This window comes from Quercus suber, unplaced genomic scaffold (assembly GCF_002906115.3).
Source record: "Quercus suber isolate HL8 unplaced genomic scaffold, Cork oak 2.0 scaffold_123A, whole genome shotgun sequence".
Taxonomy (NCBI): Eukaryota; Viridiplantae; Streptophyta; class Magnoliopsida; order Fagales; family Fagaceae; genus Quercus; species Quercus suber.
This window is the reverse complement of record NW_027071806.1, coordinates 256,842-265,132: the sequence shown is the minus strand read 5'-3', so window position 1 is coordinate 265,132 and position 8,291 is coordinate 256,842.

Below are 8,291 nucleotides of genomic sequence, written 5' to 3'. Positions count from 1 at the left end.
GTTTTTGTTATGCATGATTGATATAGATGATTCTTGTTTCTTGTGATTCATTGCTTATTGATTTATATTTATGAGTTATTCATTGATATATGTCTTTATTATGTATTGTGTGAAACATACAAGAATGTTATACCTGTTGATTCAATGTTTTCTGTCACACATGCGTTTATGCGTTTGTTGAGTATTTCAGGAATATACAGGTTGATTCAATTGACTTGCTGCCTATACTTGCAACTGATGGATAGTAGTTAGAATTGAATTTGAGTTTATGAGCATTATTTTTGTAAAAAGCTTTTCTTTGTAAACTTTGAGATTTTAATTTGTGTTTTGTCACGGATTACCAAAGGGGAAGTTTGTTAGGTTCTAAAGATTTAGGATTCATGTATTTAGAACTCTAATGTGTAATGTTGGCAAATCATGATTAAAAAAATATGTTTAGTCTTGTTTAGACTTGCTCAAAGTTGTGTAATTCATGTAAAGTTGGAATCGAGTGGCTGCAGATGCATTGGTGCATTTCGGCCTTGTTCGATCGATCGAAAGTTAGACTCGATCGATCGAATCTCGGGCAGAATGTTTTTCTGCAGAATTTTCCAACTCAGCCTTACCTCATTAAATGTTTTGGGTTTTCTAATTTTACCCTAGGTATAAAAGGCAAAACCCTAGCAACATTTTTGTGAGTTGTTCTGAGTGTATTGTTGCTCATACTTTGTGGTTTGTGTGAATCTCTTGTGAGATCCTTGAGGAGTTTCCTTCACATAAACTTAGGGTTTTCTAGGTAGAGATTACTTTAACACCTTAATGATCAACTCAGTTGCTGTCATTGGAGTTTAAAGAATAACAAGCGTGGGTGCTTATACTTGGTGGAGTATCCAAGAAAGAAGGAGTTCGTGGATTTGGAGCTTGCACGTGGTCGTGTTAGTAAGTTCTACTGGTGGGTAGCATTAAGAAGTTAAGCGAGTAGCTTATAAGTCCTTTTGTATGAACTTCGATTCTTTCGCATAGTGGATTCGGGTTTACCTTGAGGATAGTTAGGTCAAATCCTCCCCAGGTTTTTACCGTGTGGTTTCCTGGGTCATCATATCATTTTTTTTACTTTTCCGATGTTTATGATATGATTGATGTATTGTTAACCTAGATCTGCATAATAATTGACCTAAGTTACAACTTGGCTAATATAATTAGTTAACAATCTGTTGGTTCTAAGGGTCTAAAACCGTTCAAAAGATTCAATAGTTTTGCAAGTAACTACGATTAAATAGGGACATAATATTTGAGCATGAGATTTAATGTTATTTATGTGTTCCATTTACATTCTAGGAAACATAATATACTTGAATTCACAAATATATATATATATTATTTATACTTTTTTATTTTTTATTTTTATGAATCATTGTATTTTTGTATATAATACTATTTTGGGTTAATACAATTTGGTAGTGTGTTTGATTTTTTAATTTTTCTGTCACAAGTCTTCTCTCTCCCTCTTTTATCTTTTGTTTGATATATATATATATATATATATATTTGGACATAATACTTAGTTATTTTGGAAGTGAGATTTTGAATTTATATAAAAATACAATATTGACTATGTATTTGAATGTATCTATCAACTATTAAAATTAAACCACCCAAGATGAATATGTATAGACAATATTTTAATTTTAAATTTTCATTGATTTATTATTTAGTAATAACATCAAAATTAAAGTAAATCAATATGTAAAGTTAAAACTACCTAAGATGAATTTGTAAAGCCATTATATTTATATATTTAATGTAGGGACCTGTTATGCGGCCTAAGCCCAAGACGTGTGGGATCTTGGCCCAATGAGTCCAGCACAATGAATTTGTAGATAGTGGGTCAAAGAACTAGGCCCTAATGAACTTAATAACGGCTAGTATGGATTTAGATGATGATCAAGAAAGAACAAAACAACGTAGGATTAAATAAAATTCTTGTTCGAGAAGACAAGTCTTGGTATCAATTAATCAAATTGTCTATTAGTGCAAATGTGATTGCTATAGTAATCTTTTTTCCTCCTTTTTTTTTCGATCCTTTTTCCTCCAGGGGTATCCTACATTATAGACCTCCTTCCCGGTGAATCCTGGCCCTCCATTTATCACTCATCCAAGCTACCACTTGTGTGCCTGTCCAATTAGACACCTCTTCTAGTTCTCTGTGAGTTGCGATAGCCAAGAAAAACTGTTCAGTGGTCTTCTCCACATAAATACGGCCAGGAAAGTAGTTGCAGTGCATTGAATGCAGAAGTAGCAGTTTTTCCTTCGATATTCTTGGCTTCCTTTCCCTCTCGTGTGGTCGTGAGGCATGCTTCTAACACTGGAGCTTCTATGGAGGTCATTTTCGTCGTTGGAATGCATATTCGAGCTATATCTGTCATGGCCAAGGAGGAATTCCTCCTCGGAATGCCTTTTATTCCTTTCTTGTTCATGAGATTCTAAACTGAAATCCCTCATAACTAATTTTCCTTCCTCGGACATGCTAACGTTCTCGGACAAGGCCTAAGGCCCAATACATAATTTTGGGCCTTTGACCCTACATTTAATATTGTCAAAAAATTAAAAGTAAAAAATAAATAATAAAAAGAATAATGATGTGGTCAATGATGTGGCAGATGAGAAGGTTCAACAAGAGCGTAATAACAAAAATTTGATATGAAGATCCAGTTAAAGACAATTAAATCTTAATAAATAAAAGTGTATGTAGTTAAAAATTTTTTTAATTATGTTCTCTTTATATTTTTATATAGATTATTTTCTTTCATTTTGATAGGTGAACTATTCAATTTTAGACATCAAGTCTACATTTTTCCTACATATTATTTTAAATATTAAATTTATAATATTGTATAGTCTCTTAGGAATGTCTAAGAAATATGTAGTTCCAATCTCATGTATCTATATTAGTAAACAAAACTCAATTAATAGTTTATTTTTACAGGAAAAAAAAATTAGGAAAATATAACACAAGTTAGCATAATTTATCAAAATATGGACCTCTTTAAAAAATGAATAATATCAATCACATAAATCCAAATAATAAAATGATGATATATTTTTTGAGATAGATAAATGAAAAATAATTTTAGAAATTGTTTAAGTTTTTGGGAGAACAAATTATTTTCCACAAAATTTATAGAACAAATTATATATTATACCATAACTAAAATAAAATTATCTATTTCCATGCATCGCGTAGATCTGTAGCTAGTTCTTATAATTGTGGTTACTTTTTAATCAACTTTTGACATTGGAGATAAGATTTGTTAGGTTCTAAAAGTTTAGAACAATTGGCAAACTGTGAGCACAAACTTATCTAGATATAGATTCCTAAGTTTGTAAGTATGATTAGACAATGTTCAAGGTGCTATAAGTCAGAATACAAGAACAAGAAAACTGCAAATTCAAGAAATTCGAAACATGCCAGGTTTGACCGATCAAGACACGAATCTGTAGAATTTTAATTAAGCTCATCAGCCCATTAAGCCCGTTAAGTTATTAGGGTTTTAGATCTAATTTACATAGTATTTAAAGGAAACCTTAATGCATGTTTTCTAAAGAGAGAAGAGTGCTTCTTGTGCCTCCTATTGTAGATCTAAGGTTTTTGCATCCAAAACTCTCTCAAATCTTCTACTGGAAATATTCTTTGAAGAAAATCAAGATCCGCTGTTGTAGAGGTTTTTTCCATCACTAGTTATCAAAGGTGCTAGAGATCTAAATCTTTGAATAGAGTTATCAGAGTCACAAACTAGAGTGTTTGTGTGCAACAGATTCATAATAGAAGAGTCCATGAATTCAGATCTGTTTGTAGTCACGTGAGTAAGTACTACAAGAGGTAGCATTAAATTTAGGATTAAATCTATTGTAAAAACTTTCATTTTATTAGTGGATTGTTTTGGTTAAATTCTCCCCAAGTTTTAAACCTTGAAATTGGATTGTTTTATTTATTTTCTTGGGTCATCATATCATTATATTCTTTACTTTTCCGATGTTTATGATATGATTGATGTATGTTTAACCTAGATCTGATTAATAAACCTAAGTTACAACTTGGTTAATATATTAGGTTAAACAAACTTTGTTTTCTAAGGGTCTAAAACTTAACAAGATTCTTACCCAGTATCAATCTTGACTTTTGCCAGAGGATGTGGAATCTTTAAATTTATACTCAAAGTTAGTTATATAGGTTTGAAAGTAATATTAATCTCTTCTTTGGTTGGGAAGCGCACACACACATACACACACACAAAAGAGAGAGAATGAGGTTTTAACACAAAAACACACCACAGACTTTACTCAAAAAATCATAATAAATATTAATCATTTATAGAATAGTCATAGTTATCAAATTTTAATTCTTTATTCACCAATTTTGATTGTATAATAAAATAAAATGAAATATTTTATTGCTTGTTCTACTACTAAAATATTGAATAAAATAATGTGTAAATTATATATAATCAATTTTTTTTTATTTATATTTAATTATCTTCGTAGGCAATTTAACTTTATTTCATATTTTACGTGTGAAATGTGCACCTAGTTTTTTTTTTTTTTTTTAATTTTTTTTTTTTTTTATTTATATTTAATTATCTTCGTAGGCAATTTAACTTTATTTCATATTTTACGTGTGAAATGTGCACCTAGTTTTTTTTTTTTTTTTTAATTTTTATTAATAATAATTATTCTTTTGTGGTGATGACAAGGGTAATGAACCTTGGACTATACAAGCTTAAGAGTATATGTATGTTTGAAAGTTTATTTTTGACTATTTTGGTTTTTTCTTCACTTATTTGTATGTAAAAAAATAAAGACAATATGATTAAATTTATCTTTTTATGTGAAAAAAGAGAGTCATATTGGATTTGATCATATCCTTACTCCTGACTCACTTAAACAAAATGAAAATAAGTGTTATAAGTATTATGAATATAAATCTTTTGTGTTACTTTTTGTGTTATACTTTATATTCTACAAATTATAATTTGTTATATATATAAGTGATTTTTTTTTTAAATTGAAAAAATTGTGGTATTTAAAAGAAAAGTAATATATATAAAAGTCATAATTAATGAAATATAAAATTAAATATAAAAAGTGGGATTGAAGATTTTATTTTTTTGCGCTTTTTTATTTTTATTTTTTGGTGTTAAGCAGTGGGAATGAAGATCTGTATTGAAGATTTTGAAGCCCATTTTTTTAAACCCAATTCGACCGGATCTATTCGATTTGTTGAAGAAGTCTAACATTAACACATAATGACAAAAATTACGGTTACGTGTGACGTGCTACTCGATTTTTTTTATCATATGAATATTGTAACTTTCATGATATTTGAGACAGGGCTTGCCTTAAAATATTTTTTTATTTAATCAATTTCTACGGAAAGGAATTATTATTATTTTATTTCCAAACTTGATGCTGAAATAGATTGATTAAAACTTATCTCACCCGTGACGTTACGTGTCAGTTGTCACCCCTGGCATCTCATGGATTCACATCAGGTGCAATAGCTTATCAAAGGCTGAGATTGAAAGTTAAAAAAACAACTTTTAATCTCAGCTATTAAATAAAATATATTAAAAAAGAGTAAAAAAGTTAAAGTTAAAAAGTTAAAAAAGTTAAAAAAATTATGAAAAAAATTGAGGTATTGCACCTGATGCTGATCCGGCATCTCAGTTGACCACACACTAATCTAATTATCAGGTGGTATTGCACCTGATGCTGATCCGGCATCTCAGTTGACCACACACTAATTATCGGACAGACCTCGTACCTGCTCCAGCCATTAATTGCATGACATAGGAGATCAAATTCAAGGGGACGAACAATAATGGACTTTTCAATATCACATAACCACGTCGGCAGGCACATCTCTCTTTTCTTTTTTTTTTCCTAATATTTAATTAATGGTTGCTGTTACAATAATTATTACTAAACAATTTTAATTTTAAGAAAGTTTTAATATTATTTTTATGAGAAAAATAAAAAGTGTAAAAATAAATATTTTTAAAAAAATTTCTTAATCTAATATTCATAGAATATGTATATATATATATATATTTATATATATATATATTATTTTTCCCTATTATTATTGACTAATGAGACATGCCTATATTATAACAAAGGCCGTGATTTTTCTGTTAAACTTAAATAAGGGAAAAATTTAAGATCATAATTATTTTTGTCATAGGCAAACTATGAATAGTGGAGAAAAAATAGTGAATCTATCTGAAAGTAATAAGTATTTACTCATAATTTGTTACTTACAATCTATCATATCAGAGTTGTGGTAAAAAAATTGTGTAACTAAAACAACTCTGAAAATAATATGTTCATGGGTTTGCGTCACAGCTACCATCCGAAGCCTTTTATTTTATTTATTTTAGGTGATTAGATCTATTGAAAATATCAAGACTCAATTGCTGCTATCAAGCTTAAGCCAAATTTTACTTGTATTTTTAGTTTTATAATTCTACTTTCTATAGAACATAGCCTCTTGTAAATACCATTGCTATGGATTCATTGTAATACATCAAGCTTAATAGATATAACTCATGTAACCATCAGGATCTTTTGGCAATGAACGTAATTCATAAAATTGAACCACGTCCTTTTCACATTTTCTCTCTTTCTCTTACTTTTGTTTTGCTTCTGTACATTATTTTATTTTCTTCTTCTTACTTCCGTTAAGAAATACTATGTTAACAATATTTTCACAACAAATTTTAAGTGGCGAGTTGTTATTAGTTGTTACAAATTGGTAAAAAAATAATTTAAATTGCGAATTCAAATTAGAATTAATAACAGCTTTTCATCTAGAATTTGTTGTAAAAATGTTGTGAATGTAACACCTCTCATTTTCATGTAGTTTTAGAGTTATGATTCATCTTTACTAACAAAATCAATGATAGTCAAACCTCCTAAATAGTAGAAGATTTGCAAATATATAAAACAAACAATTTAAGTGTTTTTTCTTTTTGATAGGAACAACTTAAGTGTTTCTATTGTTTAGTTATGTACACAATTAATTTTATGGATCCTTAGGGTTAATTGGCGTATTTTTTTTTATATCTAGTAGTTCCCAATTATGGATCAAAACATATATGATAACTTCTTCTACGCATCAATTATATTGTCCTTTTAATTTGTTCATTGTTGGGCTAGAGCTGTCGAACCCATCCGATAAATTTGACTGGATTCGAGCCAACTGCCCACTCAACTTGACTAATCCGACGGTTAGTGGCGGGTCTTCTCCCCAAAACCCAAACTAACTAACTAATATAAGGATTTTTTTTGGTGAAAATTTTCAAGTGAGATTTCTACTAGATCAAGTAAGATCTCATCCCCCAAAATCTAACTTGATTTTTGCCATTTTTCGCTGTTCAATCATTGAATTTTCGTCCTTTTCCAAATTGACTGCCACTCGCATTGAAGGCTAGATCTGCTCGATCTGATCAACCTCTGCGGTCGGTAATGGGTTGAGATATGCTCCACCCAACTCGACTTGTGAACAATCCTATATTGAACTAGAAACTTATTTATTTATTTATTTATTTTGAGAAACAACTAGAAACTTATTAGTAGATGAGATTTTATGATAAAACTTGTTTTTCATTCGACAAATATAGTTATCTTGATCTTTCAATTTCCAAAAAAGCAAGCATGACATCCAGTATGGAATACCAACAGAAAGCGTTTTTTTTTTTTTTTTTTTGAATAGTTACACTCACACACACAAAGGAAAGGGGATTTTTAAAAGACTTACAATATGGTACAAACTTAAAATAGCCTAACTCTTGAATGTGCAGTGCAAGGTTTTAAACTCACACACATCATTCTTTGAATTTTTACATTTTGAATTTGTATAATTAACCTTGCAGGCATTATTTTATTTTCACCCCTAGGTAGAACCCCTAACCCTAATAGTACAAAAGATTTTAGAAATAAGGAAATATANCATGACATCCAGTATGGAATACCAACATAAAGCGTTTTTTTTTTTTTTTTTTTGAATAGTTACACTCACACACACAAAGGAAAGGGGATTTTTAAAAGACTTACAATATGGTACAAACTTAAAATAGCCTAACTCTTGAATGTGCAGTGCAAGGTTTTAAACTCACACACATCATTCTTTGAATTTTTACATTTTGAATTTGTATAATTAACCTTGCAGGCATTATTTTATTTTCACCCCTAGGTAGAACCCCTAACCCTAATAGTACAAAAGATTTTAGAAATAAGGAAATATACAAAAAGTG